The sequence below is a fragment of the Ursus americanus genome, chromosome 13, assembly GCF_024610735.1.
Source record: "Ursus americanus isolate L20-20 chromosome 13, mUrsAme1.1.p, whole genome shotgun sequence".
NCBI lineage: Eukaryota > Metazoa > Chordata > Mammalia > Carnivora > Ursidae > Ursus > Ursus americanus.
The window spans coordinates 36,647,284-36,667,992 of record NC_142139.1 but is presented as its reverse complement, the minus strand read 5'-3'; the positions used below and the strand labels follow the sequence as shown (position 1 = coordinate 36,667,992).

Here is a 20,709-nt window from a genome sequence, read left to right as displayed (position 1 = left end):
GCAACCACCTACTATTGACTTACTATGGGGGGGGGGGGCATTACCAACTCGGTCAAGACCTGCCTACTGTTGCATGCAACCAGTTGTGACTGACGCATTGCTCCTCAAGACGCAAGTAGGATAAATACAGCAAAGTAAACCAAAGGCAAAATACACAGCAAACAGCCACAGAGGCTGACTCATAGCGTACTATGCACATCCCTACCTTCTTTAGTGATAGTTTAGCTTCTAAAAGAGACAAACAGAAAAGTATCACCCACACTATATAAGGGCAAGAGAAGGACAAGAGGGCAGTATCTACTGACTGTGTTTATAAGACCAAAAGTAAAGCTACTCCTTAAAATATCTCAGCAGCTTGCCAATGATGGTAACATTTTCAAAAAGAGCCATCTTTTTTTTTTTTTTTTTTTTTTGATAACATAGCACTGATAGCCCCCTATAGCTAGGGTCCCTTCCTATTTACAGGGATTACATGGGATGGAATGCCTTACAATTTTCTAGAAGAAATTAGATGAGAAGTGATGCTGTGAACACGATGTCCAGACTAAGTTTCGCAAGAACTGGTTATGTAAGAAAATATTTTAACAAGGAAAAATATGACAGTCTGTTCTTAAAATAACAAGTACTTCTAATATCACAGTTTTGGTTTTGCTTAAATAATATGTTGGCTTGTATTTTATCATTACTGTTCGGGATTTTATTTTTTTTAAGTTTTTCTTTTAATTACCCAGTACTCATCACGACAAGTGCACTCATTCCTTAATCCCCATCATCTATTTCCTCCATCCCCCCTACCCATCTCTGTCCTGGTAACCATCAGTTTGTTCTCTATAATTAAGAGTCTGTCTCTTGGTTTGTCTCTTTCTTTTCCCTTTGCTTGTTTCATTTCTTAAGTTCCACATATGAGTTAAATCATATGTTATCTGTCTTCCTCTGACTTATTTCACTTAGCATAATGCTCTCTAGTTCCAATCATGTCATTGCAAATGGCAAGATTTCATTCTTTTTTATGGCTAATATTCCATTGCATATATATACCACATCTTTTTTATACATTCATCTATCGATGGATACTTTGGCTGCTTTCATAGTTTGGTTATTGTAAATAATGCTATCAACATCGGGGTACATATATCCCTTTTTGTATTTTTTGGTAAATACCAAGTGGTGCCTATTGCTGGGTGGTAGGCTAGTTCTATTTTTAACTTTTTGAGGAAGCTCCATTCTGTTTTCCAGACTGGCTACACCAGTTTGCATTCCCACCAGCAATGCAAGAGGGTTCGCTCTTCTCCACAGCCTTGCAACACTTGTTTCTTGTGTTTTTGATTTCAGCCATCCTGACGGGTGTGAGATGGTATCTCATCGTGGTTTTGATTTGCATTTCCCTGACCATCAATAATGTTGAGCATCTTTTCATGTGTCTGTTGGCCATCCGGATGTCTTCTTTGGAGAAATGTCTTCACTTCTTCTGCACATTTTTTAAACTGGATTATTTTATTTTAGGTGTTGATTTTATAAGTTCTTTATATATTTTGGATACTGTTTATCAGATATGTCATTTTAAATATCTTCTCCCACTCAGTAGGATGCCTTTTAGTTTTGTGGGTGATTTCCTTTGCTGTGTAAAAACCTTGTATTTTGATGTAGTCCCAACAGTTTATTTTTGCTTTTATTTACCTAGCATCAGGGCATATATCTAGAAAAAAAGGTGCTACAACTGACATCGGAGAAATTACTGCCTGTGCTTTCTTCTAGAATTTTTATGGTTTCAGGTCTCATGTTTAGGTCTTTAAACCATTTTGATTTTACTTTTGTATATGGTGTAAGAAAGTGGTCCAGTTTCATTCTTTTGCATGTTGTTGTCCAATTTTCCCAACACCATTTAAGAGATTCTTTTCCCATGGGATATTCTTTAAAATATATATATATATATATATATATATATATATATATATATATATTTATTTATTTATTCATTTGGGAGAGAGCACGAGCAGGGGGAGGAGCAAGGGGAAAAGGACAAGAGGATTCCACGCTAAGCACAGAGCCCGATGCAGGGCAGGGCTCCATCTCACAATCCTAAGATCATGACCTGAGCTGAAATCAAGAGTCAGATGCTTAACCAACTGGGCCACCCAAGCGTCCCTCCCATTGGATATTTCTTCCTGCTTTGTCAAAGATTAATTGACCACTAATTGTGGGACTGCTTGGGAATTTTTTAAAGCGATCATTTTGAAAGGATTTTAATATTTCTTCGAGAACCTTGTTCTATTATAAATTGAATAAAAGAATGTACAACTTAACTGTGCAGCAAAATTGCTATTTGTCTTTTTTCCTGTTACTTTTCATTATATGAAACAAATTAAACACTAATACCCTATCTTTACTCCTGTGTAACAATGAAATTCACCCATACTGTTCACCTCTATGTGGAAACAGACTAAAACAGCAACAACAAAAAGTTGTATACAACTTTCAGCACATTAAACAGAAAACAATCTTTAAGAAGTGACAATAGAAAGTCAACCAAAAGAAATACACTTCTGACCATAACTACCCTGAGCTTTCTCTGCATCCGGACGCAGTTTGGGGCCCTCAGAAGAATTGGCATGCTATCCCCAACTGTGTCCGTACTCCCCTTAGGCCAGTCTTCACGCTCCAAACATTTATCGTCTAAAGCCAAAACAGCTTTCTAAACAGAATGTAGCAGCTTTCACCTCCTGATCACTGTGATTTTCCTGTTTTCATAAGATACAAAGTACTCAGTGGGAATTTGCAGCGGAGCTGGGATAGCAATACAGTACAAAGTTACAAAAGAGACTTCTGCCTGACATCAGTATCTTGGGGACAGGACAGGAGTGAAAGGCCCTGGATTCTCCCATTCTTATCTGTGTCTTTACTGGTGTCACCTAACCTCTCCAGAATTCAAGGACTTCCAACATCGCAGGAGCCAGACAGGCATTTACTCAAGCAAATATTAATCCAAAACCTAAGACCCAGGCACTGTTCTAGGCACGAGTGGAGGGCTGCAGGGCAATACCACCCTCAAGGGACGAGAGTCTACTGGAATCTAGAAAGTGAGCAAGGTGAGGGGCAAAGCTTTTAGGAATGTTCAGTCTTTATTAGGACCCGGAGTAGCAGATGAATGGAAACCCCAACCACAAAACAATGTCACATCTTTATTCAATTCATTAATTTCTCTACTTCAATTTTAAATGAAGCATCAGAAGGAAGGGCTTTCACTCATGTAAATTAAATTTTTAAGGCTCAAAATCTGCTCACTCTCATCTACATCTAAATTTTTGACATATATGACATAAGCATCATGAAAATAGTTTCAAAAGGCAAAAAAAATCCTTTAAATGACTTCCAGATTTACTTATTCATTAATACTGCAAATAAAAAAAATTACTACCATGTAAACCAACACTATAAATGAACTTCAAGAAAACAACAGATAGGACAAAGCAGATATCTAAAGGGGCCACTCAGAACATGTTTCCTCTTCTATAGAATCCAAGGGGCGAGCATTCCTTCCAGCTCTGTGGCAGGTATTAGAAGACCAGGACTTTAATTCTAGCTTTTTTATTTTTATTTTTTTAGGATTTTATTTATTTATTTGACAGATCCTGAGAGAGGGAACACAAGCACAGGGAGCTGGGCACGGAGAAGCAGGCCACCCAGCTGAGCAGGGAGCCTGACACAGGGCTCGATCCCCGGACCTTGGGATCATGACCCAAGCCAAAGGCAGACAACCCAACGACTGAGCCACCCAGGCACCCCTAATTCTAGCTTTCTATATGGAAATTGAAATTCACTAAACTCAAGATTAGAAAGCTCCAAAATATTTTCAAATTAACTACAATGTCTTTCTAATACTATGACTCTAGACAAAATTCTTCAACTTCTGGGTAGCAAGTTCCTCACAGATGAACCAGGAGAAAATCTATTTCAGAGTAAATACATTCAAAATACATCACCAAAAAGGATGAAACTGCATCCGGAAAGAAAAGAAATGGCCATTGCTTGTGAAGAAAATAAGACGGCAATACAATTTGGGGCACGAAATAGCAACAAATTTAAGCAAGCGCCCAAACTGGCATTAACAGTAAAGCATCCATTTCACAAAACAAAGTATTTCTTTCCCTTTAAGGGAAGAACTCCTACAGGCCTATCATGATAAGACAGGGAAGCTGAAAATGGCAACAGTACCAGGCTGTCAGTACACATCAAACCCACACATCCTTTGGATCATTAACCATAACATTACTTTTTAAATTCTCCTTTGGTTAAAAAGCCAACAACAGTAAGCTTTTTCACTTTTTGTAATACAAGTAGAAAAGTATGGCCGCTATCCCAGAACATCTGAAAATGACCTCCTTTCCCATGACTTTTAATAGCTTACAGGAAGTTTCTATCACCTTCAAGGAAAAATTTTTTTTTAAAGATTTTATTTATTTATTTGACAGAGAGACACAGCCAGCGAGAGAGGGAACACAAGCAGGGGGAGTGGGAGAAGAAGAAGCAGGCTCCCAGCAGAGGAGCCTGATGTGGGGCTCGATCCCAGAATGCTGGGATCATGCCCTGAGCTGAAGGGAGACACTTAACAACTGCGCCACCCAGGCACCTCCAAGGAAATTTTTTTAATTTCCTAAAGTGTGCTTTGCCAACATAACCGCCTGCCCCCCCATGTCTTTACACAAGATAATACTGTTAATAAGACTCATGAAAGACTGTATCAATGGTAATAACGCATGTTGTGAAAACTACAGGCTTCACAGAGAGCGTGTAACTGGCAGAGGTCACACAGCTTTCTGGGTAAGTGCCCTTGGGCAAGTAACTCAACCTATCTAAACCCAGGTTCCTAAGTTGCAAAATAGTATTTGCTATAAGAATGAGCACCAAATAAGACTGTGAGCGGTACACGCTAATTCATGTGAAAGGCTTACATACTTATATATCAAGTGCTAAAAAATAAAAATAAATAAAAACCTACTATTTGCTACTACAACAACCATCATTATCATTACTTAATAAACTTACAAATATGTTTTAGTACATCTCAGATATTGTTTTCTAACAGCTCAACTGACAAGCAAATTATGAAGCAAATTAAAACAAAATTTAATATCGCCAACTTAAAACAATAATCACCTACTCACTGCTGTTTTAAATTGAAGATATCTTATGTGCACCTTCATTTAAACAAATCCAACAGACAAAAATGGATATTCACAAACACATACCAAAAATAGGTTGGGAGATGGCTATTCATTTTAGAGGAATCATCAATGATCCCTCTTAAATAATAAACACAGTTTAGTGACATCTAAATTATGATTAAATTATACACACACATATAATGGAAGCCCAGAGAGCTCCTTGTGTATTAATTCCACTCCAACTTTCCTTCCTCGTGTAAACTCCAAGTTTTCGTACACATTCATTAAACACATCACCAGCTGGCACGCATCACTCTAAAGTGCCCTCCAACACCTTCCAAAGGCCACGTGCTCACTGGTGCAGGAGCTCCCGCCATGGAACCCACTCCCTCCAGTTCCTTTCTATTTTGTTCTCGCCGCATACATTAAGCTGAGGAAGTACTTTTACTCAAAACTACACATTCAGCTTTAAAGCTTTTGAAATGAAACCTTCAAAGCCACAAAACATAAAGGTCTTTACAAAGTTGCCTCTTTGTTCTCTGGACAAAGAAGCACTTTTTAAACCCTTCTGTTGCATGATTGTCAAGATAAATCAGTACTGCAGACACTCGGGTAGATCCTGCCAAAAGGCAGAGAACCATCTTAAAGCAAACAAAAAACTGTTAACTGTGGTTAAGTGATACATCCGGTTTCTGGATGTAGGACTGCAGCCATATAAGCCTTTTAGACAATATCAGTTAAGACACAGCAGTCAATTCTCAAAGATTTCAGAGTTCACATCATAAGTTTAATTCAACCATCCCAATTCCCCTAGACGAGCAATGAAAAGAAAACAGTCCAAATAGGTCACTTACCTACTTTCAAATCTTTGCTTTCAATACAATCGAGCATACACAATAAAATGGAGACAAGGGAAATATTTCTAGAGACTACCATGCAATTCAGAAGAAAGTAAACTTATCTGGACAACTTTTCCAGATGCTTACGGGATTATCTCAATTAATTTCAAACTTAAAATTAAGGCTGGAATATACACAAACAGAAAGAAAAAACACCTGCTCTAATTTCTGTTCAAGAAAAGTTTTCTTTCCTTAAAAGGAAAAAAGAATGCAAGGAAAAAAGAATGCTCAATCCATTGTGTGAGATGAATTATATACTAACATCAGTTTTTCTGGCAATACTTTATTTCTCCAAAACTAAACAGAAGCACTGTATCAGTGTGAGAAATTTAAATTAAGCCAGCAAATCACTATTTAATTTTTAAAGTATTTTCTTGGACTATCACAAACTAAAATATTATAAATATTAGCTATGTTGCTCTAAGCTTTTTCCACAGTGATCAAAAAAAGTGTCATAGTCACCCGGTACTTGAGAGGTTAAATACAGGAAGGCACTGACACTAACTACCTCACTGTATCAACAACCCTAACCTTGTATCCCGGCAAGTTGCACTTCATTTCTCTCTCTCATCTCTCCTGCCCTTCTCAATTTTGGTTAAAAGGAATCAACCAAGCAATGGGAAAAATAGAGGGAAAACTTATTCTTTTTTTTTTTTTAATCATATATTTTTTTAAGATTGTATTTACTTATTTGTCAGAGAGAGAGAGAGAACTTGTACACGCAGGGGTAGCAGCAGGCAGGAGAGGGAGAAGCAGGCTCCCTGCTGAGCAGGATCCCAGGACCCTGCAATCACTACCTGAGCACAAATAAGAGTCAGACGCCTAACCACCTGAGCCACCCAGGTGCCCCAAGGGCAAACTTATTCTTACTATATTCTCACAGTCCTCATTTGCTCCATGAAGCCCCTAGGCCCAGATCAAAACAGGTCTAAAAGTCACTTTCAAAAATGTAAGTTCTCTTACAAATTAGCCATCTGCTTCTTTTCCTGCATTCTACAAATCCCTTTGCTATGAAACTTGGCATTCTGGTAAAGCAATTACTTGTCGCCTGCTTCTCCGCCCCGGTGGCAGGCACATGATTCAGCTGGCCCAAGGATACCATCTGCCATGCTCAGCGGCTGGTCCAGGCTGGGCAAGTGACCCAGGACTGACAAGGCCTTTAGGGAAGGCAACCACATGCCCAGGTTTTCCCCGGGACAATCCCAGTTTATCCCTGTTGTTCTGGCATAATTTTACTCTCAAAAGTATCTTGATAGAGGCGATATGGTCTCCCTACCTCTAAGGCAGCTTCTCAGCCTCAGCGCAATTAACTTTAAGCTGGACCATTCTTTGTTGTAGGAGGGCTGTCCTGCACACTGCAGGACATGCAGCCGCACAGCATCACTGGCCTCTAGCCACTAGATGCCAGTAGAACCTCCCAATGAGGACAGCCAAACACATCTCCGGGGGGTCAAATTCATTCATTTGAGAACAAGTCCTCTAAGGAAAGGGAGTCACTGTTCTCTGGAATTCCCAGAGCAATAAGATGCAAGCCTTAAGCTATCACCACCATGCAAGAGTGCCCATCTGAGGGTCAAGCCAACTGAGGGAAATGCCCGAGATACAAAGAGTGACCTGATGACACTGTTGGAACCCCTGGAGTCAGGTGTACTTAAAGCAAGCCCCACTCCTCAGACTTCATTCATGTGAGCCCAGAAATCTCTTTTTTGTTTCTACTAGTTTTATTTGGATTTCTCCCACTTGCAACTGAAAGAAATGAATGAGGATACACAGTATGTTTTATGTCAAAAATTTGAGCTGTCAAGAAAGAAAAAGGGTTCATGGGGCGCTTGGATGGCTCAGTCAGTTAAGCATCTGACTTCAGCTCAGATCATGGTCTCAGGGTCCAGGGCTCTGAGACTCAGCGGGGACTCTGCTTGTTCCTTTCCCTCTTCCTCTGCCCCTCCCCTGAACATGTTCGAGCTCTCTAATAAATAAAATGGAAAGGAAGGAAGGAAGGAAGGAAGGAAGGAAGGAAGGAAGGAAGGAAGGCAGACCCAGATTAATTCTAAACCCTATCCTATGCTTTCCAGAAAAAGAGACCACTAACTAGCTCTAGGGACACAAGCAGTGAACTTCTACACTAAAGTCTTAGAGTCCCTCCCTTTGAAGAGCCTGAGAGTCTCCACACCTCACCTCCAGGCACAAAGTGTCTACACTCAGTGCACCCAGAGCTAAAGAAAGAGGGGTGCCGTCTGCACACCACTGCATCTGAAGAGTTATAGTCATCATAAACATTTCTTTCTTCTAGAAATCGTTTCTTAAACTTCTTAGAACCTAAACAGATAGCTAGAAAAGAAGACAAAAAGATCTTTTTAGATCGCTGATAATTACTACATTTTAAACTCTTACAGGTTCTATTCATCCTCCTCTCTTGGACAGAAAGGCAAAAATCTAAAGTCCTAGAGTCTCTTCCCAGATGTTGCCAGAGGCATTTTCTTCTCCATAGGCATCCAAAAAGAACCAGCATGATCCCACGGAGATAAAACAGAAAAATCAGCAGTGTCACTCCGTGAAAAAGAAAAAGGTGTTTTCATTTAATACTTTAAAAAAAAAAAAAAGTTTAAAGACCGTTTGAATATTCAACTTTAAGTGTCAGCAGAGTAAAAGTCTGGAATTGAGGCATTTGTTAATGTCTTGATGACTGCTTATCCAGACATTCTATTCCTACCTTTTCTCCCCACCCACCTTCCATTACCTAGTCTCAGTTTAACACCTAGAGTCTATCCACGCCCCCATTTTAAACAGACTGTGAAACGAAAGTCTTATAAGTCATGTATTATTTATTAACCAGAAAAAGAATGTGGTGGGGGAGAAATTAAAACACAATTAACTACTAGAAACTATCTCGCCATGTACCTCACAGAGAAAAGAAATCTACTGGTAGTAATTTCCTCAAAGTCCTGACACAAATCAACAAATTTATCTGAGTCTGCACCCATCTTTTCCCCCCCTTCCAGTTTTGAAGGAGACAAAGGGTGTGTCCTACCTTCACCTGGACTCTGAATCCCATCTTCTATGTTCAGAAGTACTCTGCACTCTGGAATAGGCCCCAGATCTTCAGTCTCCTCCTCTGTTGGATATCGTCATCAGCATGTTCAAATCTCACCCATTAACCAATAGTTTGGGAGAGCTATCTATACCACAGGCTCATTTATTTCCTTTATACCCTCCCCCTCAACCCTCTGCAGTCAGGGTCTCATCCCTGCTGTGGCATAAACTAATCTCCCAGTTATTACCAATGTCGCTGTCCTTTTTTTTTTTTCCAGTATAATATACAGTGTTACATTAGTTTCAGGTGTAAAATATAGTGATTCAACACTTCCACACATTACTCAGTGTTCTTCAGGACAATTGTACTCTTCATCTCCAGCCCCCCATCCCCCATCCCTCCTACTTACCTCCCCTCTGGTAATCATCAGTTTGTTCTCTGTGGTTAAGAGTCCTCTTGTTCGACCAATGACACTGTGTTAATGCAATGTCCCTGTACTGCTGGTACTGGTTCTCTTTGTAACATGACCTGGTCTCCTCTCTCCTCCTTTCTCCGTGACCTGTGCAACCCTCACCAGATTTTCCAACTCCTCCTTCCCCCCCACCCCATAGTTACTACTCTCAAATCTCCTTCTCAAGCTCTTCTTCTATCCACCCTTTAAAAGTTGTATTCCCAGGGCATCTGGGTGGCTCAGTGAGTTAAGTGCCTGCCTTCCTCCCAGGTCATGACCCCAGGGTCCTAGGATCAAGACCCACATCAGGCTCCCTGCTCAGCAGAAAACCTGCCTCTCCCTCTCCCTCTGTCTCTCCCCCTCAGCTTGTGCTCTTTCTCGCTCGCTCTTTCTTTCTCTAGCTTACTCTCTCTCTCAAATCAATAAAATCTTTTAAAAAAATAAATTAAAAAAAAAAAAAGAAAAGTTGTATTCCTCAGGATCTGCCCAGCCTCCCTGTCTTCTCCCTTTACATTCCTCCTCCGGGCAGGTTTGCTGCTGTTACACGGTGTCATTTCCTATCCATATGCTGGGTCTCCAGAATCTTTACCTCCAGCTTTATTCTGTGTTCCTGAAATGCATACTTATAAAAGAAGCAAACTACCAAATGTGTCCACTGGATAGCTGAGAGCACCTCAGTCTCAACATATCTAATCCAAAAACGTCTCCTCTCTCCCACAAAACCTGTTTCTCTAGCTGGACAGCCTCTGTGGATAGCACCCAACTGCCCAGGGCAGGAACTGAGGAATCACCCTAGGTGCCTCCTTCCTCAACCCCCGCACCCAGTCACCCACCACAGCCTGCAGCCTCTGTATCCAGACTCCTCCTCGAGAATCTGCCTCTTCTAATACCAAAGTCTCTGGTCTAGATGAGTGACCTCCCATCCTCCAGGTCCCCTTTCCTCAAATTCGCTCTCACAGCCACTGCTGGCTGGAGAAACTGTTCTAAAATGCAATTCCAGTGAGGCCAATCGACAGCTGGAAATGTTTCCATCCCTTTCTACTGTGCTTCAAATGAAGTGTGAAGTCCTTACGGGGCTTCACCAGGCCCTTCCCAACCCTGCACCCTGCCCACTCTGCAGCCCCATTGTTCGCACTCCCCGTGGCTAGCTCCGGGCCACTCCCAATCTACCAGAGCTGTTCCTCTATCTGGGCAGCACACGAGCTCTCTGGCCTCTCTGGCCTCCAGCCCTCTTGCATGCATTTGACTGTGTTTAAAGAATCCTTCTTCCCTACCCTCAGCATGGAAAGCTCCTAGCCTTCCCTGTGGCCTCAGCTTAGAAGTTACTACTGTCTTGAAGTCTTCTTTGACTCCCTAGTTAGTCCTGCCATAACTAGGGCCATAGCATCCCAATCTTACTCAACAAAGTGCATGACAATAATTAATCTTCCCTCTCCCCCACTAGAACTCTGACTTCTGCACAGATACACAGGGTCTCTGTTCACTGTTAAACCTCCAGCAACTTGCCCACAATAGGTGGAGTTTAATGACTTGGGATGACACTTCATCCCCCCTGTCATAAATGAGGGTATTACAGTGATGACTGTGAACAGATTTTTGATTCTTTTTCTATGCTTAGCAAACACATTCAGGGGTCATTATGAATCAGGTTTATAAGGACTTTGGAAATAATCAACTAATTTAATTCTGGCAACATTTAGGGAGATAAAACTATCCACACTCTACAGAAGAGGAAATCAAGGCACGAAGGAGTTAAACAAGTTGCCCAGGGTCACAGAGTAAAACTGACATCAAAGACCACGCTCTTCAATACGTTTGCTGTGCTGCCTCTGACCTGCATTTCACAAAAGAAAAACAAAACTACCCGTCACAGTGACAGAAGTCCTATCTGCCAGATTCTCCAATAAAAGTCATGACATGTCAATGACACTCCACTCCCTTGTGCTTCTTTGGCTTTGTCCCAGAAACTTTCAAGCAAAGAGCTTCAGTAATACGCTGGACTTCAACACGCTACTACAGCTGGCCTCTTGTATTTAATAAATGCAAGGCCTATATTCAGCCCTGTGCTTCAAAACACGGATAGCCTGAAAGAGAAAGGAACATGTATTCACAGACTATTTCTACTCTCTCTACTGGTAAAGCCACAACCGTGTCCAAGTTCAACCAAAGGAAGTCAGAATGGTGCTCTTTTGATGACAGTGAGGATGACAGTACCTACCGGGGACCAGACACAGTTCTGAGATCCTTGACTATGGAACATTAGGATTACATAATACCACCCCATTAGATAGAGTTCCTACTCTCTCCATTTTACTAATAACGAATCAGTAAGTGAGATGGAACGCCTGGGTAGCTCAATTGGTTAAGCATCTGCCTTTGGCTCAGGTCATGATTCCAGGGTCCTGGACCCAGTCCTGCATGGGGCTCCTGCTGCTCCCCCTGCTTGTGTGCATGCACTCTCTCTGACAATAAGTAAAATCTTAAAAAGAGAGAGAGAGAGAGAGAGAGAGAAAGTGAGGCACTGAGGGTTTAAATAATTTGCCCAAACTCTGATTTTTATCTCTCACTGTAAAAACATTCATCTTTTTAGAGAGTATCAAACATCTTGTATTCAGATCTGAAGTAACATTACTCTGGCCAAATGAATTTCCTCCAGCCACACACCTCACCATGACTCGCTCCCAGACGGTAGCGGAACACACACCTTGGCACCAAGGGCAGACGGTGCCCATGGGTGAACGAGTCAACAAGGAAGGAGAAATCACACTCACCACTGAAATATTAAGTGGCACAGGATTAACATCTTCCTCAGGAAACACAGGGAGGAAATTCTAGTTCAACCAGGGAGGCAATTCTAGTTCAACCAGAGAGGCAGACCTCCAGCAGCAGCAACAGGGGTGGGATACTTGGGGAGCTTGGGACTTACAGATGCCTGCCCTTAGAATGTAAAGTGTCAAGGGTTTGTCAGCGTGCATGTGTTTGTTTGTTTAAAAGAGAAGGATGTCAAGGCTCCCTGATTACAAAAGCATCCCCTTGGCAAGTCTATAAATTATGTTCCTATATTAGGATAATCAAATAAAGCAGGCTGTGGTTCCTGTTTGCTTGGAAGCCTATCGCAAAACACCAACCAATCCCTGTCTAAAAATCACATTCATCTGACCTAACCAGACTGACAGTTACCACAGTTCTTAATGCACACTGTGTTGATGAATATAAATACCATTTTATCTCTAGATACCAATATCAGAAGTCTAGTTTCAAGGAAGTGAAAGGCTTTAAATTTTGTCTGTTCATGACTCAGACCAGTGACTGAAACTTAAACTAGTTTGCTGATTATCCACACTAAGCTGATAATTTATCAAAAAAATTTTACTAAAAGACTTCAAAATTCATGGGTACATTATTTACAGATTGTTGTCAAAGCTACTGTTTTAAAGTTTATAAAATTAATTACAATAAGGCTTTCATGCTGCATAAATTCTCTAGTAAGTTGTTTGGCAATCAAAAAATGCATGATTACAGGATACATCATAGAACATCTTATGCGTTTATGTAACATCTACAAAACATCAATTAACAAAGACTTTTTAAACATGACTTGGAGGAAAAAGGGGTTGAAGTAAATGAAATAGAGATACATGTAGCCACATGGATAAATTTCACACACATAAAGTTGAGGGGGGAAAAAGAAGGTGCACATATAGTATGAGAACCATTATATAAAGTCTATAAACATGCTAGCTATTATCTAGGAATTTGTACAGATATACTAAAATGTCTCAAAATAATAAACACCAGATTTGAGGTAGTTGCTACTGTTTGGGGAGGACAGGTTGCTACTGGGGAGAGGAAGACAGTAAGCTTTTTTTCTAAACCAAGATGCAAACACAGAAATGTTTATTATCAGATTCTTTACACACATACACACACACACACACAGCATAGTTTTAATGAATTAAGAACAGGGCTATTTCCATATGCTTCTCCACTAACATTTACAACCACTTATATCTTAATGAAAGAACATATTACTTGAAAGACAATTTATACACAGTGTGCTTTCAATGAGTTAAGAACACAGCTATTCCTATATGCTTCTGCACATGTTTACAAAAACTTGCATCTTAATGAAACAAGATGTTAGATGAAGGACACAATATATACACTGTAGTTATTATGAGATTCTCTGTATCTTTTTATATTTCTAAACTATCTCATAATTTTGGTAAGCAAAAAAGCCTAATGCCAAAACATAAGAACAAAATGAAAATGTATTCTACTAAAGGGTGGGACAAGGAATGAGAAGTAAAGAAAGGATGGGAGAGTGGAGATTAAGAGACCGAGACTAAGGGGAAGGAATGATACTGTTTTAAGTAGAGATCTGAATCTTATTGATTCTAAATCAACCAATCTCTGAATGTCTATACTTATCATACAAGCTAGCAGCCAGTTTTATTTACAATAGTCACCCTAGGAGGCCTTATATTTTCAGTCGTGGTCCTCTGCCAAGCTAATAGAGTCTCCCAACTAGATCATGAAATGAACACACATTCCAGATAACCAAGATTTATCATAATAACTTCCCTTAACACAACACCACAGTTACACCCCCTTATGGAGACAGCTAATGATTGCGGTTAAGGGTTTCTGAGTTAGACAGAAGTGGGTTCACATTCCAGCTTCTCCACTGACAAATTGTGTGATTTGAATACGCTTTCACACTGTACCTATTCACTGCCCTATACAGTCAGCAGTCACTTAAAGCACAATTTATGGTAACCTAGCAGACTACCCAGCATTTTTACATCCTTCACAATTCTTGCTTATGACCCCAAAATAAACAAAACCATAAGGTGATAAGCAGTTATTGGAGTCACAGACTCCAAACAGCTTCTGTGGGAATTTGTTGAGGGGACTTTGAGGATTCTTTCATAGAGTATAGGATTTCCTAGCAGGTCTTAGGTATAGCCCTCTTCGAGAGGTCTCTGACTGCCTTTTCTCACTGTGAATTTCCCACAGCAGACACAAGCACTGTCCATTAGTTGTTAGTGTTTCCTGCAGATTAAACACTAATGTTAGTATCCTCTAAAAGTATCACTGTAATTTTTAAATATCTGAAGGCTCCAGTCATTGATGTTATCATCTCAGTACCTTGAACACAGCTCTGTCACCTTCAACCCCTCCTTATCAGTCCTCTAGACAGAGGCCCACTGCTGACTGCTTGAGCCCTAGCTGCAGACGGTTGGCTAGATCTAAATAAGCAGCCTTACTGGAACCTTCTACTTCATCTTCAAATTTCTGTGAATTGGAAATAAATTCTGGAGAACAGTTTCCCAAGATACCATTCAGCTTTGATTCATCGACTTATTTTTAAGATTCTTCAGTATCTTGCACTACATTCAAACCTTGGAAGCCTTCCCAGAGTTTGTCAAATTTGTCTCTCTTCTTGGTCCCTGCTAATGAGGATATGAACCAATATACTCTTAGGGGTAATAAGTGTCAAAAGGTTACATACTAGTCACTGGGCCAGAGCAGCCATTTTTCAGACAAGAAAAGAACCTTGATATTAAAACACGTACCTGCAATTTAGATCATAAGTGTTAACATTTCACGTTTGAATGCTGCTTCTAAATGCTTTACATGTATTAACTAATTTAATCCAACTAGCAACCCTATACAGTGGATAGCATTATAATCTCCATTTTATAGGCAACAACACAGAGAAAAGCTAAGCAACTTGACCAGGGTCCTACTGCCAGTGAGTGGGTGAGCTAGACAGACCAGTACCCTCAACCTATGCTCTTAGTTTTCTATCCTGTACTGGAGCATCAGCTACTTCAAAATTAAAACAAAAATGCCCTCCTGTCTTCCCCTCTTCCAAAAATCAACAATGCTCCCTGGTCCCCAACAAAAAAACTAAGCAGAAAGGAGGTGGTCAGAGGAACCCCAACAGATGGGAGGACAGGGAAAAGGCAATGTGTCAGTAGGACATGGGAAACACCGGATGACTGACCCATAAAACATCCTAAATGCACACGGCTGGCCAGTGGAGAGCTCTAAAGAGAACTATTCTATAGAGGCACCTGGATGGCTCAGTCAGTTAGGCGTTTGCCTTCAGCTCAGGTCATGATCTCGGGTCCTGGAATCAAGCCCCGCATCACGTTGCCTGCTCAGTGGGGAGTCTACTTCTCCCTCTCCCTCCGCTTCTCCCCCTGCTTGTACTCTCCCCCGCCCCCATCAAATAAATAATTTAAAAAAAGAAAAAAAAGAAAAAGAAACTATTCTATATGGAGTCAAGGACCACCTATAGTGAGTAAAGCATTTGAAGCTTCAAAGCCTGTCTGGGTCCACATCCTAGCTCCAGTCTGATAGTTTTTCTACAACATGTCTACATTCATACTGGAGACTTGCCCACTGTACTAAAAACCCAAGTGAGAGTTGAAGGCTTATCCCAGGCGATGCCCTGAATTGTTGGTGATCCATGGTGATTTCTTTGGGACAAAAAATACATGCGAGTGTTCTTTTCCATTCAGGGAAACATTATATTTGTAATTTATCAACTTTTTAAGTAACATTTTATTTCTATACCTCCCTAAATTCCACTCAATAGCAGTATTAGCATGAAATTTACAAAGATACTACTCCATCAAAATTGGGGTGTGAAGTAGCAAAAAACACAATTCAAACTGGCTTAGGTAATTTAACAATATATCCAGAGCTGGGCTTTTGACATAGAACAATCTGTGGCTCCCACAATGACGTCAAAAACCCAGATACTGTTACCTCTGTGCTCCACAGGCCTCACCTTGGCTCCACTCAACTGTCCCAAGATGGTAGTAGCAGCTCCAGGCAACACAATCAGATATCACAGAAAAGTAAAGAACCTTTTTTTTTTTTTTTAAGATTCATTTACTTGAGAGAGAGAGCGAGCACGAGTGGGAGAGGGAGAGAGAATCTCAAGCTGACTCCGAGCTAAGCACGGAGCCCAACAGGGGGCTTGATCCCACAACCCTGAGATCATGACCTGAGCTGAAACCAAGAGTCGACGCTCAACTGACTAAGCCACCCAGGCGCCCCAAGGACCCTTTTTATGAGCCTCCTCACACAAAAGGAAATCTTTTCCAAAGTCTCCAGCAGCCTTCCTATCCTGTCTCACTAGCAAAAACTGAGATATATCCTCATTCTTAAACCAGTTACCGGCCCAGAAAATAAGTTCACCATAACTGGGTTAGAGTTCTGGGACTCTTAACCCTGACCGCATGGTTTTATAATCAGCCAGGTGATTCTAAAGATCAGCTGGGCTTGAAAACTGAATTACCCCTAATCACCTTTCCCTGTGTCTCCTAAGAAAAGGTTTCGATACCTGAACAAAATTTGGATAGCCAGAGAAAAATAATGCTGGCTGGGCAAACAATAGAGCCTTCACAACCACTTTACATGTATGATTGCAAAATACTTTCACACTATTTTATTCAATCCTCAGACTGGACTTTCTGCAATAGCTACATTTTACAAATTAGGAAACTGAGGCTCAAGTTTACAATGTGAAATTCTTTTCAGTCTTCCAAACTTCTGTATGTTTCAATGTAATAGCAACTTGGGAAATTTCTCCCAAAAGGGATTATCGCACAAACCATTTCTCTGAAATATTATCAAAAAGAAAGCAAAAAGGAACTTTTATGTTGTCCTGAAGAAAGCAAACAAAAATCAAGGAAATATTAAAGGAAAAAGCATAGCAAATATTAAAATAGCAAGGCCTAAAAAAAAAAGTCCTAAAACCAAGACTCAGGAGGCTCCAATTCTAGTCCCGGCTGCCACTAACACCCTTCTCCATGTCTGTGCTAAGAGCAGGCTCACTTATGAGGAGCTCTCCAGATTAATACACACCAAGAAAGCTAGACAATCTAAGCTTACTAAAGAGCATTTTATATAACTATATAAGTGCTTAATAACTGTAAGGACTATTTGTTTAAAAAAAATTTTTTTTCCTCTAAAACAGAACACATTCTCTCAAGATTGCCTAATGTAAAATTTGTGAGAAAAGTATATATGGCTTATTTCTGTTCCTGGCAAATATGCTAAACATTTCTATGAATCATAAGCATCTGAAACTATACAGACAGCACATGAAAGGCTCACAAAAGGAAATTCTGTATTAAAAGAGGACACTGGTTATTCTAGGAAAGGCGTGAAAAGAAAAAGGACTAAAAAAATCCATTTAAACAAAGACTCCATTGAATTGAGTGAATGATCTCCAAATGTACAACGTAAGTCAATGATCCCAGACTTCTCTCTGGAGCTCCCGCCTACCCCCACTGTTATGTCCAAATCCACCCTACACACAGATGTCAAATCCTGTCTCGAAATCAACTCTTTCCCATTATGTCAGCCTTCTGCTGACAAACCTCAGTGATTCTCCACAGGATAAAGTCAACATTCCTAACCTTGCTTTTATGACCCTCCATAATCTGAAACTGACCTCTCCCTTCATCCCATTCCTAACTGGTCTCCTCATGGCCCTCAAACACTGTGGTGTTCAGGTTTCTTTTCAGCTGTTCTCAAACTCACAAGTTCTACAAGGTTCTATTCCTTACTTAAAACAAGTTCCCAAACTGCCAGTCACATGTCTTCATTCTAACCTGCAACAAACTCTTGTTTCTGGCAAAGTTAGAATACTTGCTCATCACTAAATTTTTAGACTTTTATTTGTTTTTTGAACATTTATTTATGGGGCACCTGGGTGGCTCAGGTCATGATCTCAGGGTTCTGGGATCAAGCCCCAAGTCAGGCTCCCTACCCAGCAGGAAGTGTGCTTCTCCCTCTCCCTCTGCTGCTCCCCTTACTTGTGCTCTCTCTCTCCATCAAATAAATACATAAAACCTTAAAAAAAAAAAAAAAGATTTGAGAGAGAGAGAAAGAGCATGCACACGCAGGGGCAGGGAGGAGAGGGAGATAATCTCCAGCAGACTGTGCTGAGAGCAGAGCCCAACACGGGGCTCAATCCCAGGACCCTGAGACCATGACTGAGCCAAAACCAAGAGTCAATCACTTAACCAACTAAGCCACCCAGGTGCCCCTTAACCTTTTAATATGTGTATGTCTGTCTATCCTTTGTTTCTTCAAGAATTTGGTACAATGCTACAGGAGTCCAAACACATTCCCTAGATTGGACTGAATTCAACTATAGGACAATAAATTTAAGGACAAGGGCTTCTGCCTTATTACCTCTTTGTATCTCAATCCCAATATTTAATGAATCATAGATGCTAAATATTTGCTGATTGCTGCATCACTGAACTCAGCAGTAAGCCTTCAAGTCCCACAGAGCCACCTCCAATTTCTTTAAATATTTATGGAATATTCAAAGCATCAAGACATCAAAACTACATAAAGCCAACAAGTATTTAGTGCATGCAGGAGGCATCTTACAGGGCAATTAAAAACAAAAATCACTTAAACTCACAATTCTGAAAATGCACCAAATGCCATTTATGCACAACGGAGTATAAGACATCTGAAAATATAATCAGTCTGACCTAGTTGATTGCTATTCTTTCTGCAGCTCCTTCCCCCACCTTACGTCCTTCCTCGACTTCTAGACTCGCAGATGTTATACAGAAAGGCTCAACTGGTTAGGCGAACGACTGACCTACACTCCAATTGCCAAACACTGCAGGACCTTACCAGTGCCTCTAAGAAGTAGGACAAGAGAAACTGCACACAAAATAATTAAGTGACCTGTTCGGCTGTTGTGTGGCCGGGCCCTAACCAACAGGAGAGGTGAATTAAACACAGGTGTCCTGACTTAAGTCAGGTGCTTGTAGTCTTTGATAGGAATAAACTAGAACTAAACTTTGAGGAGCAAGCTGGGCAAACTCAGGGTTTTCCTAACTTGGCCTAAAGCATGTGAGCTAAAGCTGTGTTTTTGCTGCCTTCTGGGAAAGACTTTAAGTTAATCAACCATAATGAGAAAAAAGATACTTCTGGGTTGCTCTCTTAATTACAATTATAAATTATGTTTCTTATGGTAAAAGACAAGAATCAAAAGGAGTAAGATGCCAGTTGACAAATTCAAGAAAGTCTACATTCTGGGGAGGAAGGCTGACAGCTGGCCCCCAGATGCACCAGCTGCTGCTGGAACACCAGGCATGTGTCCTGTTGGCAGAAGAGCTAACATGCAGTCACATAAATAGCTTTCTACCAGTGGCCAAACTGGCTTTGCCATCTGCCTCTCCCCATACCAAAGCCTCCCTTCTCATCATCCTAGCTCCAGAGGGAGCTGCTACAGCCAGTAAGAGAGAAGGTATACTAACCCCCGCCACTGACACTGGTTAACACCAAGCTACAGGAAGAAGTCCTCTCCCTCACGTTCTCATGCATACACACACACTGCCTTTCTCACTCCTGCCTACATATTTATAACCCCTCCCTACTCCCCTCCCAACATACATACCTAATGCCAAGGCACTGGACACCCATCAACCAAATAAGCCCACTAGTCACACGTCCCAAAGTGATTCCCTGTCCTCATTTTGCAACACCAACAAGGTCACAGAACCAAAAGGAACCTTGGACATCATCCAGAGGAGTGACTTGCTTCCAAAATTACAGGGATGGCTCACTACATTCTTCCCATTAAAATTTATTTCAACTCATTCATTAAATGAATATTTACTCTTCCAGGCACTGTGCTGGGTTCTTGAGAGTTTGTTCATTATGTTTTAATCTTCTTTAATGCAAAATGGTGGTAGTGGGGGAACAGTGATATGGGGTATTTTTTCCCAGAGGGGATGTCTACAAACAAGTGTACAAGGGACTAACTCCCAAAGCTGAGAATTACTTAACTGAGAAACCAGAAAAGCGATAAAGAACCTAACAACACAGACTTGTGAGGCTGGATACTGCCCTGTCCCTTGTCTGATATCTTCTTTAGAAGAAAAGAGGACACTCACAGGCATCCTCAGAAGGGCTATGGGCTACAGGTGTGGTCAGGCCACCCAGCTCCTCACTGGAGCTGATGCCGCCCCATACCCAGCAGCATCACCAACTCGGTGTTTCAGCCAGAATTTTAGCCCTTCTCCCTCCTAGAAAGACTCTTCTCAGATACAGATATATCTACAGAGATCTATTTCTCCGGTGGCCACTTCCTAGTTTTTCAAAAAGCAG

At 40.9% G+C, this 20,709-nt stretch overlaps 1 protein-coding gene across 2 annotated transcripts in view; it reads right to left on the bottom strand.

Moving 5' to 3' along the window:
- The window catches only part of ARHGAP10 (Rho GTPase activating protein 10), a 313,438-nt gene that overhangs the window by 291,671 nt on the left and 1,058 nt on the right, over positions 1-20,709 (bottom strand). The window lies entirely within an intron of this gene.